This window comes from Leopardus geoffroyi, chromosome B3, assembly GCF_018350155.1.
Source record: "Leopardus geoffroyi isolate Oge1 chromosome B3, O.geoffroyi_Oge1_pat1.0, whole genome shotgun sequence".
Taxonomy (NCBI): Eukaryota; Metazoa; Chordata; class Mammalia; order Carnivora; family Felidae; genus Leopardus; species Leopardus geoffroyi.
Genome location: NC_059337.1, coordinates 23,875,033 through 23,897,696, shown reverse-complemented (window position 1 = coordinate 23,897,696; position 22,664 = coordinate 23,875,033). Strand labels below are relative to the sequence as shown.

At 33.4% G+C, this 22,664-nt stretch overlaps 3 non-coding genes across 3 annotated transcripts; all 3 read right to left on the bottom strand.

Annotated features, from left to right (window-relative positions):
* Nucleotides 1–14,491: 14,491 nt before the first annotated feature.
* Nucleotides 14,492–14,562, bottom strand: LOC123584726. Its single transcript, XR_006705672.1, has one exon. It is a non-coding gene; the product is annotated as a small nucleolar RNA SNORD108 (small nucleolar RNA).
* A 2,568-nt stretch (nt 14,563–17,130) lies between these two features.
* LOC123584717 lies at nt 17,131–17,197 on the bottom strand. The gene has a single exon (XR_006705664.1). It is a non-coding gene; the product is annotated as a small nucleolar RNA SNORD64 (small nucleolar RNA).
* Nucleotides 17,198–19,728: 2,531 nt separating this feature from the next.
* Nucleotides 19,729–19,801, bottom strand: LOC123584727. The gene has a single exon (XR_006705673.1). It is a non-coding gene; the product is annotated as a small nucleolar RNA SNORD107 (small nucleolar RNA).
* Between the last annotated feature and the right edge of the window lie 2,863 nt (nt 19,802–22,664).

Below are 22,664 nucleotides of genomic sequence, written 5' to 3'. Positions count from 1 at the left end.
TGTCTATTTAGTTTAGTTGTCTATTTAGCAATGTTTTATCCTAAGGAAAAAAAACACATTTTATCATAAAAGCCTTTATCTTTTAAGGTTATTCTGGGATTAACAGAATAGGTCATTCTGAGGATTATTGCAGGTAGGCAATAAGGCTCTCTGAAAAAGAATGTTTAAAGAATTTGTCAGCATTTACTCTTGGCCGTGTATCACATGAATTAACTTTCTAGTGGGAAATAAAGGAAATAAGAGAATCACACAACTCCTGGTCCATCAGGAGATGGGATTCACTATTTGCTATAATATTAATGGTTTCATTAACAACTGCTCCCTCTCACTCTTTTTATAGTTCATTACTTTAGTACTTCTAAGGTTATACATCTCAACGTCAGCTTAGTGTACCTGGGCTCTTCTCTCTTTTGCCCTCCTCAAACTCACTTAATGCTCAAAATCATGTACTTTGTTTTCTTTCTCGAACTTCTTGTCTTTTGCCTAATTTATTACCAAAGTTACAATTCAATAAAATTTAATTCTATGCCAGGCAATGAGTAAGATATTTGTTGAAACATATCTGCAAGAAATCCAGAGTACATGAAAAGTGACATTCTGAAAATCAATTTATTAAGATCATAAAGACAGATATATGATTTGAGAGAACTGTTGTTAATGAATCCCAAAATTATTTTAAAAAATCAACTACTAAAATTATACAGCTATAGTTCTCAATTACAATATCTTCTTTCATCTGGTCCTACACGTAACTCTAGGTGACCAGTAACCTTGGCACACGCCCATCATGAGACGGAATATCTACTAGAATTTGGGCTGGTCATATAAAAATGTTAGTCAACAAAATGTGGCAGAAGTGATACTACATGACTTCTGAAGTTGGATCATAAAGACCACATGCCACTTTCACAAGGTTCTCTCCGAACATTCATTTTGATGATGCTTCCTCTGTTAAACTGATTGTGTGAAGGTGCTCTAATTTAGCTAAGCCCAGCCTTCCAAGTCTTCCCAAAACAAGTGCCAGACATATGTGTGAAGAAGTGTCCAGATGACTCCAGCCTCTAAGCGTTTGAATCAATATTAAACACCGTATCTTCCCAGCTGATCCCATATTCTGGCATTGTCAGAAATCTTCACCCGCAGAATCCATGAAATGGCACAATAGATGTTTTATGCCACTGTGTGTCAGGATTCTTTATTACTCAGCAATATGTTCCCCAAACGGATCTCATTACCCACTAGCTGCCACCAAAAATTAATCGTAAAGCAGAATATTAACTCCTGCCTAATCAAGTGCCCCTCCCTGAATAAAATAAACACTTATCTGTCCTTACAATCATTTTGCCAAGCAGTATTCCCGAAACCAGAGATGGGAGGTGACGAATACTCAAATGAGTAATATTGCCAACAGAGGTCTTATGGTACTGATTCTTGCAATTACAAACAAAGATGGCAAAAGTGTGTTTTCTTAGAATTATCGTCTCCTGACAGGAAAAAAAGAAGAAACATTGGAAGATAAGACACACATACTTCTTATAAAATAGAAAAAGCAGCAAATAAGTGGAGGCTAATTTTGAACTTTGTTACAAATTTCTTTTAATGCTGAGAAAGAATTCCTCATTAATGAATCCCCTATAGCTGATTCAACATTCCAACATCAGCTATTACTTTACCAAATACTTTTAAGTTTTTATTAAAATTCCAGTTAGTGAAATATTAGTTTCAGGTGTGCAATTTAGTGATGCAACACTTACATACATCACCTGTTTCTCATTACATGTGTACTCGTTAATCCCCATCACCTATTTCACCCATCTCCCTCAACCACCTGGCCTCTGGTAATCATAAATTTGTTCTCTATAGCTAAGGGTCTATTTCTTGCTTTGCCTCTATTTTGTTTTGTTTCTTAAATCCCACATATGAATGAAATCATATATCATTTGTTTTTCTCTGACTTATTTTGCTTAGCATTATACTCTCTAGCTCCATCGGCCTTGTTCGCTGCAAGTGGGAAGATCTCATTTTTTATGGCGGAATTCCTTATCCGTTCATCAGTGAATGGATACTTGGGGTGTTTCCATAATTTGGCTATTTGTAGATAATGCTGCAATAAAGGATGGGGTGCACATATCCCTCTGATTTAATATTTTTGTATTCTTTGGGTAAATACCTCATGATTACAATTGCTAAATCATGTTTTTAACTTTTTGAGGAACTTTCATACTGTTTTCCACAGTGGCTGCACCAGTTTGTAATCCCACCAACAGTGCAAGAGGGTTCTCCCCTTGTTTGTTTGTTTTTTACCAGTTTCCATGCACTTCTGCCTTTATCAGACTATAAAAATACTTGTAAAAATCCTTTATTTCAAAATTTCCAATTAATGAGTAATTTTCTTTATAACATTAATTAGATCATAATGTTTGGTTAGAAATAAAAGCAATTGAAAGAAGACACAAATAATCTCCTACATTCTACATATACTCCCCACCTTTACTTTGGCAAAGTTATCTTTTTTTATAGAATTAATTTACTCACTAATTCTCAGGCATGGCTGGATATTCCAAAGTCTGCACCAGTGATATTTTCCTGAGTCTAGCCAAAGCCTTGTTCTAAAACAGAACTTCTTGATCCAGAACCTTCTTACCTGTAGTTCCCAGTTAAGACTTATGAATTAAGAAAGACCATAGGAATGTCAGCTGTCCTCAGATTATCTGTAAATCTCTTCCTTTCATTGTGTTCATCTGAGAAGTAATTATACAATATAGCCAATTAGATACAAATAAGACACCAGGACACACAAATTAGGATGATTTTAGAATAATCAGGAACAGCGAATGGAGATAAACAGCTGATATTACTACACAGAAGTAACACAAACGTACTGAAATGTTTTTCATGCCAGTTCTGAATCATATAAGAAACCATAAAGACCTACGTGAAATTCTGACTCAACTACTGTAAAAACTAGGAAAAATCCATTCTCTAATTACTACCATTAATTAAGATTAATTTTCAACCTATTCCAATACTCTTCCTCAAACATGATCTAATCAGTAACCACAAATATGTAAATTTATGAAAATTTACCCTTTATAGAAAGTTTCAATGATTTATTTTAATCATTCATACGTTTGTAAACCCAAATATAATTGTTTAGCACCTACCTGAAATCCTATCTTCTCCCATGTTCATTTCTGGAGTCCCACAATGCTGTTTCAGTGTGTAAAACTCTCTGCTGCACTAGAGTCTCTAAACCACATGCTCTTCATGATCACTCACAAACAATTCATAATGGCCACTGGGAATACAAAATTGGATACAACAGCCCAATACTCGCCAGATATTGATAGGCAAGGATGAAAGGCAGGCATAAATTGGGTGTATCTTTAAAATCCCCTTTTTGCTGTTTAGATGTTCCTTTTGAAATACCTTTAAAATTCAAAATGCAGGAAGTAGAAGCAGTCCTCCATTCCCATCTCTCTATACAGTAATGTTAAAATTTTGCCATCCATTCTTCCAGACACCTTTCTAACAATTAGTATGTTCATTTCAGATTGTCAAGTAGCAATATACAAATAATAAGACAGTATTTTACTAATGTACACATGTACAAAATTTTTAAGAATGCTAAAATATTCATTGTAACACTGATCAGTCAGCATTACTTAACTGTATAATCATGTCAGAATAATTACATTCCTCAGGAACAGTAATGATTGACATTTCCAATTAGAAGGAGGCATATGGTCAAACCTCTGTAAACACACTATTAGTTGATGTTTGTTCAAAAACTGGCATAATTTTAAATATCCACACAAAACACCCTTATCAGACCACGTTCCAGTGTCTAAATTATATTCATATGATGAATAAGCTACAACCATTATGATCTTTTGTTGAGGTATATTTCAGATGCTCAACTATTATTTATACTCAATGTATAACATACTTCAGTGTAAATTTGAGATGTGGAATAAATTCCCAGCAGCAAGTAACACCATTTCAAATGTTTGAATTTCAATTATTATGGCCAAACTGCTGTTCAAAAAAATACTGATTTATACCTTAATTTATAGGTTAATTTTCTTCCAAAAAATGTTCATAATTTATTATTGGCTACTGAGTCGAACATTTTTGACTTTTGTTTCTGATTATCACATAACATACAAATATAAGCAAACACTGGAAATTTTTAAAAAGGTTTTAGAATAAAATAAATATTCATAAGCACAGAAGTTTTATTTTCATTCAGATGTCTATATATGGTAACAGATTAGAAAACAAACACATATGGAGTTAATCATTTTACATTAAAAATAACACACTTAGGGGCACCTGAGTGGCTCAGTCAGTTGAGCGTCTGACTTCGGCTCAGGTCATGATCTCACAGTTCATGGGTTCGAGCCCCGAGTTGGGCTCTGTGCTGATGACAGCTCAGAGCCTGGAGCCTGCTTCAGATCTGTGTGTCCCTCTCTCTCCGCCCCTCCCTCCCTCATGCTCTCTCTCTCAAAAATAAACATTAAAAAATATTTTTAAATACATACATTTAGATATAACATGAAGCAGGATTATGGAACTATTTAAGTTTAGATTTGAATATTTCCATAGTATTCCAAAAAAAAAAAATGCAAAGCAATAAGCTAATGAGAGAGTACTATCATATTTATACTCCTAAAACTAAATGTACATGTGCACATATGTATTAACATTTATAACATGTATGTTATATGCATGTATACACATATATATTTACAAAAAGTAGATTTATATAGCATAGCAAAGTAACAATTAACAATAAGAATATCTTCCACAAATATATCTGTGATTTAAAAAAGACAGTTTCCTTCTCATGTATTCTTTCCTCTTTCTAAAGGTAAAAATCATCCTGGGATATTTTGTTTAAGTATAAAATCTATTATTTTCTTATACATAAAAACCTAACAATCTGAAGAAAAGGAAGGCAATAGATCTATCCCTCTCCCCAAAAAACCCACTTAACACCAAAATGTTATATAACCCTAAGAGAACAACTGTTAATTACTTATTACACTGTCAACACTTACAAAAGACAACTTACGGTATTTTACAATAATGAAATATTTACAAATTTATACTTTGTGAAATACCATGCATCTGAAAACACTAGGTTTTTTTAAATGATGTATTTGTTATTTACAAAGTTGTCTTGAATATTTTCATCGTGTTCAGTTAAATACAAAACTGAAGAGCTCAAAGAGGGACAATTTATTTCTCATAAAACAGACTTGCTATGATTAAAATACATAATCAGCAATAAAACTATAAGTTTAATAGTTGTATAGCAATACAATATAAAATTAGGACTTAGGTTTTTTAATGTATAATAATACAAGGACTAAACAGTGATTAAAATGTAAAATTTTCTTTTAGAGAATGCAAGAGCAACAGTACACCTTTTTAGTAACTTTCTCCTTCCAATACCAAAATAGGCAATAGCTCAAGAAACTTGTTATCAAGAAAATTGTTATCAATTGCACTGCTATTAAAACACTTGATAACAATGAAACTATGAAAGTTTACAATGAATTATTTACAAAATTATACGTTGTGAGACTCTACACATCTAGAAAAGACTAGATGTTAAAAACTAAAAACTTGTATCTATTATTTACAGAGTTGTCTTGAATATTGTCATGCAACCAAAGGAACACATACAGAATTGTGTATAGTTCCAAGAGGTAGTATAAAATCTCTTTAACAAAGTCATTTATATCTCCAATGTTAACAATAAAAATAAATACGGGGAAGATATGAATAGGTGAAGCACAGAGGATTTTTAGGACAATGAAAACATTCTGCATAATACCATGATGGATACATGTCGTAATACATTTGTCCAAACCGACAAAATGTACAATACCAAGAGTTAACCATGAAAAACTATGGACTTTGGGTAATTATGAGGTATTGATGTAAATTCATCAGCAGGAACAAATGGTAAGTAACTCTGGTAAGGTATGATGATAATGGGACTGATTATGCATGTGCTGTGTGAATAATGATGGGGATTGCGCATGTGCTGGGGCAGGAGCTAGATGGCAAATCTCTGTACCTTCCCCTCAATTTTGCTATGAACCGATCTAGATCTGCTCTAAAAAATATCTTAACACAAGAATAATGTAAGGTACATATACTAGGGAAGCTCCAAATGAAATACATTACAATACACCTTGTAACATCAAATGAATTTACATGGTGTATGTTTTTTAATATACAGTTTATACTTATACAATGGCATACTATTCTACTATGAGAATGGGTTAAATGCATAATCTTTTCTATTTCTCTCAACAACAAAATGAGTGTATGATAAATATTGCATAGCTCCAAGACCCTATTTATCAGTGATCAATTTCCTTGCCACGACAACTTTAAAAGACAATAGTCCTAACACATTTACAATGAAAATGTTTACAAAATTATACTGTAACACTATGAATACATCTGGAAATATTAGATGCTTAAAACCAAATGTTTCACTTGCCTATTATTTCCAAAGTTGTCTTACTGCTGTGTAACAAATGAACACAGAACTGTGTAATTTAGATTCTGTAAAATTTTCTTTAGTAAAATGAATTTCATCAAGAACCTCAGTACATCTGAGAAAATAAGATATACCTCATGTCCCTTAATAAGTGGAAATATTTTTATATAAAATGGGCACAATTTAACTATTGAAGTCTAATTTTTCTTCTAAATGAAATATGTGAGGCAATGAACTTTTAACCACCCTCTTTCCTGACATGTGTGTGTACACACAAACATAACAAAAATAAGGCTCAGAAGCTTTTAACCCAATTTTCAAATAAATTGTCTTTAATAATCCCAGCATTCCATGGAATCCTACACAAAGGTGAACATCCTCAAAAGAAAATGGTTTCTACCTTCTATCATTTTGTTTACCAACATTTCTATATACTTCCTAAGTCAAATGCTATAATATAACTATTATAAATACCAGTGTTTAACAACAAACCACAAAGTACCATCCATAAGAAATTTTTAAAATAATTCGGAAATATGTCAAACTTAGAGTTTACCAACAGCATGACTGTAACATACATGATGTTCACTATCTCTATTAACCAAAAATAGATTCAAAGCCAAAGAATCTTACATTACTGATGAGAATGGAAAACATCCACCACCCCATCCATTCTCTTACAACAAACCACTGAACATGCAGAGAAACTAATTATATTGATTTTTATAAGTTTGATATTTAAACATGTTTATCAGCAATGTCTGTATATCTAGAAATAAGTATTTTATCAATAACTACATACACAGCAGTCTATAAATCATAACAGCAGAGACTTATTTTACTATTTCATGTCTACAAGCATAAAAAAAGTTTAGTATAAGAAATTACTCATTTCATATTTAAAATATGAATGGCAATAATTTCTGTACTTTAACAATGAATGTCTAACTAAAAAACCTCAAAGCCAGAGAGAGAGAGGCAAACCAAGAAACAGATTCCTAACAATATAGAACAAGCTGAGGGTTACCAGAGGGGAGGTGGGTGGGGGAGGAGTTAAATAGGTGATGGGAATTAAAGGAGTGCATGTGTGATGAGCACTGGGCGTTGTATGGAATAGCTGAATCCTAAATTGTGCACTTGAAACTAATATTACACTGTATGTTAACTGGAATTTAAATTAACTTAAATAAAGAACTGAAATAAAGAATACAGAAAGAAAAAACATCAAAATAAAACCTAATGCTTGAAGATGCTCTACTATATCTATAATCAATGGTTCCACCTTTAATATTTCAATAAAAATATATTTACAAAATTATTGACAGAAATTATATATCTAAAAATGATTTATAAAATGACACTTAGCTCCTATACGCAAAACAAAATAATATAATCCCTATCACCAAATACATCCCAAATAGACATGGTGTAGTAATTCAATTTGTCAAAGTGAAGTGTTTTTTCACATTGTCTGTCAAATTGATATCCAAAAAATATACACACCTATCAGCAAATCCTATGCAAATATTCTAGAACAAAAACTAACGTCAGTCTATAACTTAACTAGCCATTTAACAGTATCCTCCGGCAACTAAAGCTCATGAACAACACCCTGTATTATCCACCATCAAACAACACAAAGAACAGATTAAAGCCGAGTGATAATTATTTGGCCAAAAGGTGTTCCTATTGTATAATTTTTAATAAACAGTTGTCTTATATATACATATACAATACACCTGTGGGTATATATACATATGTATATGAATGCAACCCCTGTAAAATTAAGGATTAAAAGTTTAAAGTAAAAATTATTTTATCCTGCTTTACACACAGAACACTCTAACAAAATATCCTGAACTTCAGCTGCTCAATTATTTACTCAGACATAATTGACAGCTGTTATGCAAATTTTTCATTCTACATATTTACAAAACATGCTGATATAATTATTCCTCGGCTTTAAGAAAACATAATAACTGTGTCTAATTATACATATTATATAAAACTTTTCTTTGATCAGCCCATCCTTTTAAGAACATAGATTTGACAGACCATTACAAACATCTCTAATAAAAACTTGTAAATCACCTATACTATTTTATGTAGTATTTTAAAGCAAGAACAATTCAATTATTAAAAGTCAAATTACACTGGCAAACGAAAACTTTTCTAACCTATTATGTTTAACCACATGTAGAGATTTTTCTAGTAATTGTATTTCCTATTTGCATACAAACATATCTAAAAACCATAAACAAAGGCAGACCCACAGTTAAAATGACATTTCCACTATGATGAATCTTCTATAAAAAACAATGTGAGATATTATACTAGACACTGCACATTTATTCCACCCTACAATTTGAGCCTAATAATCCAATGAACACAGAGGCAAGATATAATATCATTTTTGTCAAACAAAAATGTCTATCCATATAAGTTGATATGTATTTACAGTGATGTCTATGTAGGTAAGAGAATTAGATGGTAAAGAACATTACATTGTATATAACACTTTAAAAAAAAGTATAATCTTACTGAAAAGGAATTAATGTTGAGGCAATTTAACAATTCTATTGGAAAAAAACAACAAACTACACCTATTTAACATCACAGGATTAATAAAATAGGTGTCAATTCCCAACTTCTGAGCATCGAGTAAAGCCTCTAGGCTGTTCAAGAACTGTTTCTGCACATATGCATATACGTATAGCCCTCCAAAATTCCCTATTCTCTACCTTCTAAATTCTGCTTTTATTTGCCTACTACAAATAAGGCAGTCTAAAAACTCCTCTCGACAACCAAAATTATATTCTAACATTTAAAATGCCCCAAATACCAGTCATCTCCATGATTAATAGGATGGTTTAACACAGTACTTTTTCCATTACATACATAGCAATAAAAAAGCCCATCAAATCCTGAACATGCATAGAAGCTGGACTCTTATGCAGTAATTCCATTATGGGAATTAAATCTCATACCACAGAAACATTAACATACCATAAAGATATTAACAAATATTTACAGAATAACATCTACAACCACACAGAACAGCCTTAGTAAAATTTCTTGTGTAACGGCTGCATACAGAACAATCCTTGCCCCACACCAAAAGCCACTCAAAAATCATTCAATCAAATGATTCTAAATGTGTATCATTCAAAGGTATTCTAACAGTTCTATTTTTATAATCATGTATTAAAAATATTTCTTCTAAATGTTAGCAAACTTAACAATCACAATACCTTAAAGTCACAATGCAATTATATTTAGTTATTTCATACAGTATATTCTCAAAATAAACATTAATAACTAGTGCCTTACTTTTTTCCTGATTAATATATTAAACATTCCTCATGTCCATTTCCTCTCCCCTTATCCATAAACATTCAAACAATGAATATAGCATTGTGTGTATCTTTACAAAATGGCCTCATTCCTTTCTAAAATCTTTTCCAGAAGGCAGTTTTACCAAACATGCTTTTAAAAACTCACCTAGGAAACCAGCTCTATTATCACAGCAACCATTTTTAAAAACAATAGATTTGTTTATAACTGTAGTCTCTGTGCTTGAGCATCAGAGTGCAAGAAAGATAAAGCAAAGAAAGAATAAAATACAATAAACTATTACATGTTGAATTTCATTCTTTTCACTAACATCCAATCAACAGTTCATACATATTCATCCTTCACTGAGTATTTTATATTGATTTCAATACCATTACCCAATCACAATTTTCTTAAGCTTTTATTCTTAAGCTCTATATGTCCACTAATTAGTTAATAAGTTTACATTCCTAAAATGGTGTGTGAGGTGAAAAAAAAAATATTTGTGTTTATCATGTATGTATTAAAGTCACATATACAAGGCTCTTACTATTAAATATTTTTATGGTAAATTGGTAATCCATAGAAAAAAATACTGAGATTTTTACCAAATCCAAAGATTGCCAATGAAATAAAATTTTTGAAAAGCAAGATGAATTTCAGGACAGTATATATCTCTATTTTCTCTGTGATTTTGTAGTTGGTGAAGCTTCTAGCTCAAGTTGGGATGTGTTGTCCTTCCCTTTCATTCCATATATTCCTAGAATGCTGTCTTATATTTACTTGAGATTGTCCATTCTAAACCAATACTACAAGTGCCATTCACTTGAAATTATTTCATTTCAGTAGATAACTTCATACATTTGCATTCTGGGGAGTAATTTGGAATTAGAGATGCTGTGCTAATCATGTTGGACCATGAAATAAATATAGAATACAAGATCTAGGGAGTGTCTCTACAAAAAGGTCCTGGTCAAAGACCCCTTGAATCAGCATGATGTTTAGGCTTCATAGCAGTCCATAAGTATAATTGCTCAGGATACTCCAGAAAAATTTGAAAACTACAATCTGATCAATGCAGAGGCTCTCAGGATATACTCTCCTGTTCATGTCAGTGGCAAAAACGTTTGCATAGTATCCTAAATCATCTTGGATTATAATCTCATTGTTTCTTGCTGCACAAATTTCGTAAGATTCATATCAGGGGAGTCTTAGGGCACAAAATTTAGGAATCCAAATGTTCAGTGACTAAAAGTGGCAAATTTCCAGTTTTGACAGTGGCAAAAAATCCTCTATTATCAGTTTATATAATCTTTGTCCTCTTCTCTGATTATTGCTTATTTCTAATACTCTTAAAAACATGCCAAATGCAGATTTTTGAAGAAATGTGACTTGGTTTGTCATATCTTTCCCAAATACTGCTCTGGCAGACAGATGAAACAGACAATCTGAAGCTAGAAGTAAGGGGATCAGTTAGAAGCTTTAATACAGTTAAAATACGACAATTACAACAACAAAAGTCATCTAGAAAGGTAGCTTCAGAACTGCTATCTAATGGAGCTTGAACAGTTGTCTATTGTCCAATAAATTTTCTAAGTTTCTGGATGAAATCCTTGTCCATGTTTCTTGGGTTCCATTTATGTCCACGAATAACACCCACTTTCTCACCTAGTTGGCATCACCTTTTTACATCTATGTAAAATTGATTCAAATGATCATACAATGATTTTTAAAGGGTGTTTATGAATGATTCAGAGACATTTCACATGCTTACTTGCCAGTATTTTCTTCTTTGAATTATCTGTACATGTTTTGTCATTTTGAATACAAGTGTTCCAAGTCTTTTCTTTTATGGGGTTGTAGAAGATGTTTGTGTACATTACTAAAACCAAGAGAATAGCCAATATATTTTGCCAACCAAAATAATGATACATTTTCACATTTTTATCTGGCCAAGTACTCTGATATATACTGACAAGTAAATGGTCATATACTCCTCAACAATGTTCTCTTGATTTCTAAGAAATTTGCACAAATGTAAGTTCAACTGAAAATGTTCTTTTTGAAAAATTTAAACATAGAAGATTTATCCTCCTGTGCGCTATACTGAAACAGGTGTAAGTACCCAATAAAAAAGTAGACAACCTTAAGGAATACATTTTTTCTTTCCTCCATGCCCCCCCAAAAAATTTGGCACTCTCTAATTAACAGAAAATCAAGTTGAGTTTAAGATAATTTTGTGGGGGCACCTGGGTGGCTCAGTCGGTTGAGTGCCCGACTTTGGCTCAGGTCATGATCTCACAGCTCATGAGTTCGAGTCCCCCCGTTGGGCTCTGTGCTGACAGCTCAGAGCCTGGAGCCTGCTTCAGATTCTGTGTCTCCCTCTCTCTCTGCCCCTAACCCACTCGCGTTCTGTCTCTGTCTCTCTCAAAAATAAATAAACATTAAAAAAATTAATAAAAAAATAAATAATTTTGTACCCTCAGCAAAGTAGTACAAAAAATGCCAGTGTTTTGTGGCTCAAACCGCTATAAAACATGAGAAATTTGAGCTTTAAACTGAAGCCACACTTTGCCTATACAATAAAAGGAAAATTTCGTGTCTTTTGTTCATTTATGCATTAATTCAACAAATAACTATGATAACAATATACCAATATAACAAAAATTACTAACTATCCAAACTTCTACCATATGCCAATTATTATGCCAGGTCTTGGGAGAAACAACAGTAAGGACACCAAGACTTTCTAGTGAAGCATTAATATGCTTTGCTCTCCCTATAAGGGAAGAATATGAGAAAATTAAGTCCACTATGCCTTCTTATAACCATGTTTATGAATCATGCTATATATAATCTTAGACAAAGAAAAATATTATTAGTTAAACCGGGGTTTTTATGCATTGTTTCTTCCCCATGACTTCAGCAATCTTTGAGGGATGAAATATTTCTATTACTTTGCCATCACATAGGGCCATCACTCAGTTGAAAAAAACACTCCATCTATTTCAAATACAAAACCATTGTCCAATCTCACTAGAGAAGGTTATACCTTATACAAGATGTAATTAAGAAAAACTCCCCAAATATTCTTATTCAAAAATAAGAAAACCAATTTCACTGCAATAACTTATTTTCAGAAATCATGTCACAATTTTAAAATATCTTATGTAATTTCTTCTTCACTCCAAGCCACAGGAAAAAAAGTCCTCTCGTTCCAATTCTCAGTTCTTTATTTGCTATATCATGGGGGAATGACTCTGATTTGACCTATAACTATATTCTTCAGCATTTTCAAGCTTGGAGAAATCCCTGGCTACTTTTCGATGTTTATAAGTAAACACAGACAGTCCATTATTAACACTATTCCCATAAATAAGCACCATTATAAAAAGCAGGTATCAATAACCAAATACAGCTGCCAAAGTATTCACAGATAAGCTATAATATATTTACTGAAATTTCCCCAGAAAACAGACTCAACCCCAAACTCAACAACCAGAAGTTCACGGGTAGTGGCAGTTTCTGGCCTACTTAAAATGATACAGAAGTGGATCCCTAAAATAAAACCAAACTAGGGCACCTAGCTGGCTCAGTTGGTAGAGTGTGCAACTCTTGATTTCAGGGTTGTAAGGTTGAGTTCTTTGCTGTGTAGAGATTACTTAAAAATAAAGTCTAAACACACAAACACAAGCATATGCCTATAATGCAAATAATTCAAGTTATGCAGTTCTGTGACCAACAGAACATAAACCAGATAAATCTTCCCACAAAAGTAAAAGTATTAGGCAGAAGTTATGAGGTCCAGAAAATCGACACACTATTCAGAGATCACATCTACTTTTAAAATGTTTTTTTCAACATTAATGGCTCTCTGTAAATTTTTGTTTATTGGTCATTTTTATCCAATGTGAACTTGGCGAATATTTTTATACTTGATTCATTATCAAAAAGAAATTTACTTCCTCAAATTAAGTACATAATTTAAATGTATACTGGCATTTTGTTGTCTGAATAAAACTCAGTTGTTTCTTATCAGCATATGTCAACTTCTCAGACCTTGACCTACGCTGAACCAGAAACTCTTACACAAACTGTACAGGCCCTCCAGGTGATTCTCATGTGTACTGAAGTTGGAGAAAGTCTGATTTAATCTAGACCGTCTAGAAATATACAACTCTACCTATTCCAACAACTGCATAATGACCATATTTGATCAGCACATCTTGCTAATCACAGTAATTTCAACATAAGACACAATACTGCCTATTCATCTCAAGAAAAGACACAGAGAATCTAACATGGCAAAGCTGGCTGAAACTCATACACTGCTGTTAATGACAAAGTAGCAGGTAAATGTTAGTAATTCTGATTCCTAACCAACCCCCACTGGTCCAATATTCAAAGAGGGCAGCTTTCCTCTTGCCAGCAACTGAAAGAATCCAAACACTGTTTTCAATTTACAGGTATCCTTCACACTTATACAACACTACAGACATGTTACAATCACTGAAACCATGTATTTTTCCTTCTTATCTTCCTTTCTTCCACCAATGCTCTCACCATCTATTGCTAATTCATTCCTTCTATTACTCTCACCAAAGTGCTCCAACCATACATAAATCAGCTAGACTTAACCTCAGAATCCCTTTGTAGGAATGAACACTATCATCAGATTCAAGAAACAAGGAGTCTGACCATAAAGCCAACTTACCCCCTCCAAAACAAAAATAAATCCTGATCATCTTCTAGGGATTCCAATTATAGGGGATTTTCTTTCAATCACCTATAAAGAAACAGCACCACGAAAATGGGACTATTTGGAAGGGCTGAGCCAGCAACTACCACTGCTTGCTTTCTCCCAGTAATAACTGACTACCATAGGTTGTACCAAACATCCAAAATCAAATGACCTTTAGTCAACACTACTCTTCAACAGACTCCAATGAGTATTCCCTTCCTTCCTCATTCAAATGTATGCTTTTAATCAAATTCAGTTACTAGAAAGGGTAACTCATTTCTCTCAATCCATCCAGCATATCCCTACTGGACAGGATCAGGGACATTAAGTCAAACAAGTATGAGGTTTATAAACATACTAAAATTTATGGCAGGGAAACAGGGACTTGATAAAGGAAAGACCTTAGAAAAGACTTGTTCACCATTCTTCTTAAAGAAAATTGTAATTTTTCTGAACCCCAACAGCTTTTCACTATAAACTATCACTTCTCACAGTATCAACACCCACATTATCTATACACACAGACCACACACACACACACACGCACATACATACACACACACACACACACACACACACCTTAACAAATTAAGTGACTAAGGATAATATCTTGATATATTCAACTATCAATGGTACATCTTTATAAAGGTTTTTCCTAAATTACCTGTTTAATTACTACTCGACTCCCTTATAATAACTACTATCAGCAAATCACAAGGACCTAATCATGGAATACCAATCACGATAACAATCACGGTAACAAAAAGTCCATTACTTATACAAGATAAATATTAAAGAAAAATGTAAGATTAAAGACCTGATTCAAAAATTCAGGTAAAAAAAAATGCATGGTACTTATTAGCATATCATCTCTAGGGCTCAGTATCAACAACTGCAAAATGTCAATTTCATCCCCTTAAATCACAAAAAGTCAAAACTTCTAAATCCCCATCTATGTCTTGCCAAGATACAGAAAGATCATTAATTTATTAAGACAACTAAAGTAATCCATCTGGAAACAATTAGCAAAACTGAAAGCAACCGATGGAATAGGAGAAGATATTTGCAAATGACATATTAGATAGAGGATTAGTATCCAAAATCTATAAAGAACTTATGAAACTCAACACCCAAAAAACAAATAATCCAGTGAAGAAATGGGCAAAAGACATGAATAGACACTTCTCCAAAGAAGACATCCAGATGGCCAACCGACACATGAAAAAATGCTCCACATCACTCATCATCAGGGAAATACAAATCAAAACCACGATGAGATACCACCTTACACCTGTCAAAATGGCTAACTTCAACAGCTCAGGCAACAACAGATGTTGGCGAGGATGGGGAAAAGGAGGATCTCTTTTGCACTGCTGGTGGGAATGCAAATTGGTGCAGCCACTCTGGAAAACAGTATGAAGGTGCCTCAAAAAATTAAAAATAGAACTACCCTACAACCCAGCAAATGCACTATAGATGTTTATCCAAGGGATACAGGTGTGCTGTTTCGAAGGGTCACATACACCCAATGTTTATAGCAGTGCTACTAACAACAGCCAAGTATGGAAAGAGCCCAAATGTCCATCAACAGATGAATGGATAAAGATGTGTGTGTGTGTGTGTGTGTGTGTGTGTGTGTGTGTGTGTACACACATATACACACAATAGAGTATTACTCGGCAATCAAAAAGAATGAAATCTTGCCATTTGCAACTACGTGGATGGAACTAGAGAGTATCACGCTAAGCAAAATTAGTCAGAGAAAGACAAATGTCACATGACTTCACTCATATGATGAATTTAAGACACAAAACAGATGGGAAGGGAAGCAAAAATTATATAAATACAGGGAAGGGGACAAAACATAAGAGACTCTTCAAGAACAAACAGAGGGTTGCTGGAGGGATTCTGAGAGGAGGGATAGGTTAACTGGGTAAGGGGCATTAAGTAATCTACTCCTGAAATCATTGTTGCACTATATGCTAACTTGGAAGTAAATTAAAAAATAAATTAAGAAAATAAAGTGTGCACACACACAAAAATAAAGTAATTCATCTCAATGTATCTTTAGCATTCTGCTGAAAACACAAGTCTTATTTTAGACCAAATCAGTATCTCAACAACAAACTAGCAATTTCTTATTCATGTTGTACTTGGAGCTGCCTCATAGCTTAGGGACATGCTCTCAGGAAACAGGTATGAGGTTGGAACTAAATGATTATAGTAGTATGTAATATAAAAAAAAAGCATAGTAGCTACCAAGTTTTTACTCTCTTAAATTCATCACTTGAAACTCATAATGAAAAAGACGAAGGTGAGATATACAAATGCTACAAACACAGAAGATAACTCTACAAAAGGAAACTGCAGTAGTGGAATTTAGAATCCACCTCTCTTTAGTTCACTGGAAAAACCTACAGTTCCATTCTCCCTAATATGCACAATATTGCTCAAAATATCTTGCAAAATTTACAGTGCAAGAACTTATTGTCAGAATATTTATGTCCTAAGTATTTGGGTTGACACTTAGGCTGGACTTCAGAGTACTCACACTGAGTTTCACTTCATCATACTCAGTAAACATAACTCATCATAAATCCAGTCAAGGTCTTTCCCAACAACTACTACAACTCTGTAAAAGGATTAATACCTTCACACAGTACATCTCTAATAATGCAATTATCTTTTAGCTTAGGAGAATGATGATCATCTTTATGTACCAAAGTTAAATAATAGCAATATAATTCAACTGACACAGAATTAAGGTGAAAATATGGGGAAAAACTAAAGACAATAGAACCCCAAGAATGTGCCAGAATTATATCAAGATCTTTGCTGTCTTAGAACTAAATAGCTTATGATCCACTTCTACAAGCATATCATCCAAACTGAAAAATGAAATATTCAAATATTTTAAGGACCTAGACCACATTGAGTCTCAAAATATTAACTCAAAATATTCGAGTCAAGTGAGAATCAATGTAAATGGTCAAATAAAATTAAGACAGATCAAACTGATGAAACACAGACTCCAGTAAAAAGTCTACACGGCACTGATGATTCTGAAGGAGCTCTAAGATCTTGGATACAACAAACCAAATTGGTATGGTAATATAATCAAAATTATATCATGGAAAGAATAGAGCAGACACTGCTTTTCCTGATATAGGTTTCCTAATAGACAATAAAATTACTAATATCAAGAACTGTACTTTTTAACTTTATTTCTGCTATCACAGCACAGGGGAGGCAGGTAGGAGTATAGGTTAAACAGGTGAGGAGAATTCAGGACTGCAATTGTGAGACCTTAGTGATGTATGGAAATGCTGTATCACAACATTGTATACCAAAATCTAATATTATCCTATATGTTAACTGGAATTAAATAAAAATTTTAAAAGGGGGAAAAATTCTGTAAATAGTACAAATAAATTTTATGTAACATGGGAACAGATAGGCCAATGAATTCAGATGTACAAATATCTAATCCCTCTAGCTCATTGTATTATCGTCACCAGATGTAAATCTACCAAAAATAATTAAAAATCAAACATCTGGTTGATCTAAGAGGCTTTTTCTTGAGTCTTGGCTGCCTCGTCTACTTTTTAAGATTAATCTTGCTCACTAAAGAAAATTAACCCAGTCAAGTCTTCTACTAACCACTTCTATTCCACATTAGAGCTTCCTAAATTATAGGCAAAAAGCAAACCATAAGAGACTCTTAAACACAGAGGACAAACTGAGGGTTGATGAGGATGGGGGCTTGGGAGGCTGGGGAAAATGGGTAATGGGCATTGAGGAGGGCACTTGTTAGAATGAGCACTGGGTGTTGTATGCAAGTGATGAATCACAAGAATCTACTCCTGAAGCCAAGACTACACTGTATACACTGTATGTTAGCTAACTTGACAATAAATTATAAACAACAACAACAACAACAACAAATACATGATGTTAGCAACATGGATTCCAGAGACAAACTGAGGTGAAATGAAATGCAGAACAAACTAGTGGAACTGTTTCTTTCAGTCTACATTCCTGTCACCAGAGGATACCAGGGCCAAAATGCCACATGCCTTTTAGTATAAGGAAAAAGTCCCTTGAGGTCTCTTCATCTATCATTTGAGAAGTTGAATGAAGTATACTGTAGCTGTCCTATACAGCCTATACAGCCTACTCACTTTTGGCGGAGATGGACTTGCTGCATTAACACCTGAAGCTGTAAATCAACATTCACATATAGAACAAACATATCCTTGGAAATGGATTTCAAATATTGCTCTCTTATTGGGCCTTCATCATCTCACTAAGAAAAAGATCTTCTTACCCCTGTAAAATCAAACAGAATTTTTTTAATTTCCTTTTTTTTTTTAACCAAAAATGACTGAAAGGTAAACTTTATGACAAGGTACCTAGCTTCACTAAAACAAGACCCAAGACACAGCAAATAGTTTTGACTGGCTCCTATTTAGGAAAAACTAACTACTTCACTGGTAAGATATGGAGATACATATTAGATAGGCATAGATTATAATCACAGACATTACACTATATGGAAGGAACTATAATGAATCTAAAAACTTGCATCCTAAAATTAAAAAAAATAGTAATTCTGACATTTCTTAAACATCTACTGTGTGATAGGCTCTATACCCATTGATCATTGCAGACAACTAAAGAAAAACTAAAAAATTGTCCTCAAACACCAATGGTGTCCATTTGAAGACACTTACCATACTCACTGTATTTCATAATATATTTTCCATAAATATTAGTTCCCCATTTTCCTGGACATCATCACTTAAACATCTCTGTCATCCACTGTGTGATACAAGAAGTAGTAGTCTCCCTTTTACATGTCCTTGCTTCCACTCAGCATATGCATGTACCTTCTGGGATCTAAGGATGAGCTTCCTTTTTTGCTTTCAACAGCATATATGTTTTAAAAAAAGGGAAAAAATAATGAGCTCAGAATATGTATAAACATTTAAAAAAAAAAAAGGATGTCTAAGGAACTGGCAAAGTATACTGCTACACCTGCCATTTCTAAGTATTCAAAGTTTGCAGAGTAAGCCAAAATTTTCTATTGAAAATAATGTTCTCTGTAAAGTCTACTGAGGCACATTGACTAGATTTCAGAGTGTCATTTAAGCTCAAATTTTAAAATCATTATGTTCAGACAAGGTCCTGTGTCATCATGAACCTAGCCAAGGCCTCTGTAATGCACTATTACTTTTCTTTAAAAGGTTAGTTTACCTGTAGTGGTTTACGTTTGTCCTAAATGCAGCTAATACAGTTTTAAGCCTCCTTGAGAAACTACTGGGTAGGATCCACAGTGACATGTCAGAAAATTGAGTGGTTAAATTCTCTCCTCCTTTCAGAGTCATCAACTATGTGGACAAAAGGGCACTTCATAAGACTGAAAAAACTGCAATACAAAAAACCCATGATAACATGACTTCCTTTACTTATTTAATATAATTCAAATATTGAGATTTATTAAATGAATAGCCAGTCCCAATGGGACTGAAATGCAAAGAGGAGTAACAATCTGGCAATGTGTTATCAACTGGGTAACATGTATTTTAAAACTTTATATGATCTAATAGATAAAATCATTAAGTTTTATTTGAAAAAAGAACAATAGTGTTTTTCCTAATCTTTGAAATCAGATTATGAAAATTCTACACAAGCATTACTGTTATCACATAATTCCATAAATTACTTATATTATTCTACTATAAGTTAAGACCTACAAAAAATAAAACAGGTTTACAAAAATTACAAGACTTCTGATATCATCTATATGTGAAACCTGAGAAAGTTAAACTCTTAGAAACAGAATATAATGGTGGTTGCCAGGGGCCTATGGGTATAGAGAATGGGAAGATATTGATCAAACGTATAGACTTTTAATTATAAGATGAGTAAATTCTAGGGATCTAATATACAACATGGGGACTATTGTTAACCATGTATTATAATATTTGAAATTTTCCAAGAGTAGATCTTAAATGATCTCACCACACAAACACAAAAAAGAAATGGTAGCTATGTAAAGTGATGGATGTATAACTTATCTTATTGTAGTAATCTTTTCACAATGTAAATGTACAGGAAACCATCATGTAGTATATCTTAAAATTACATGACATTCTTGATCAATTATATATTAATGAAGCTGACAAAAATGTACAGAACTTCTAAAATTTGACATGATTAAAGAGCAGTGAGTTTACAAAGGACGGAGGAAGCAACATTACTTTTTATACAGTTATACTAAGTCTAGTTTACCTATCATAGCATAAACACAGAATACTACAAATAACTTAAAAACAAAGATTTAAGAAAGCAGAATTATTAAATCCCAGAATTCTATTTGAAACTGTAATTTAAACCACAATGAAAACTTATATTGATATGCAATGCATACATATTTATGAAGTTACTGTTAATAAATGTGACCAGGAAATCAAGAAGTCACTGCCCAAATGTGTTTTAGATATAATGTACAACTAATTTGAAAGCACAATCTAAAAATCCTAAGGGACAAGTATTTACTGCCATGGAAGTTTGAAAACTTTTATGGTATTATGTGTTACATTGGAACTCTTGGTAGAAGCTTAGATCTAGCAATCCATAGCAAAAGATCCACATTTTACACTTAACGTGCAATTATATATCTATGCTAAGTATTTTTTCAATTTATGTTCCACGATCAAGGTTATCAAATAATTCAAGAAGTTCTAGGCAGAGTACATTATAACCAAATCAAAATATCCATTAGAAGAAAACATCTTGCAGAATCTAGAGTTCTTTTCACTCACCTCTAACTTGCAAAAGACGCCATCATCATTACTTAAGGAGATATTAGAGAACAGGTTTTCTTTGTATATGGTGCACAATCACTCATGTCAAAATCTAACAGCCATCCATGTCAGCAGATCTACCCAAATAGCAAAGTTTTCCTCCAAAACAGAGAAAGTACCACAAATTATTCAAAATTTGGTCCAGAGAGTCAACTGCAAAGAAAACAAGGCTCTTTGCATAGCCCCCACAAAACTTAGAACAAAAGTTATCTATCAACTATATCACAATAAATTTTATTGTAACAGAATGGCTTGCCTCCAGAGACCCAGATAAAGTACTTTGCCTGGGGTTCTGTAACCAAGATGTTTCTTTGTAACATTCACAATCTCTTAAGTATCACATCTGTATTGTACATCTCCTAAACCAAGGAAGACCTGGCTACTTTATGTTCCCTACCTGATAGTGTCCATTAATACTAAACACTACCCTGGGAGAGACAATATAAATTTGATGACATTAACTGCAGTAATTTTGAGGGTCCTTTTTCCTTGGGAGGCTACTGGTTTAAAGGCCATGATTTAAAAGATGGAAACAGGGGGGCACCTGGCTGGCTTACTAAGTAAAGCACAGATAGGACTGCTCTTGATCTCAGGGTCATGATCTGGAGCCCCGTATTGGGCACATACATTACATAAAAATAAAATCTTTAAAAAAATAAAAAAAAATCAAAGATGGAAATGGTGACATGCATACAACCTCTGTTGGTAAAATCAAATGAGAAGGCACAACCAATCTACCAGTCTTTTTTTTTTTTAATTTTTTTAATGTTTATTTATTTTTGAGAGACAGAGAGAGAGACAGAGCTCAAGAGGGGAAGGGCCAGAGAGAGAGGGAGACACAGAATTTGAAGCAGGCTCCAGGCTCTGAGCTGTCAGCACAGAGCCTGACGTGGGGCTTAAACTCAAGAACCGTGAGATCATGACCTAAGCCGAAGTCAAACGCTTAACTGACTGAGCCACCCAGGCACCCCCAATCTACCAGTCTTAAGTTATTAAGGAGTTAATATCAATCTTTAACTAGTATTTTATAAGCTAACTCCTACAATCAATAAGGACTGATTCATTTTCTAGTTGAAAAGTTAGCAGTAAAACTAAAAACCTCCTTCCTCTTCCTTTTAAAAGTTACTTCACTGTTGCATAACCAACTCAATCTTTATCTACATATGTGAGCATCCCTCAATTATCTAACTGGAAGAGA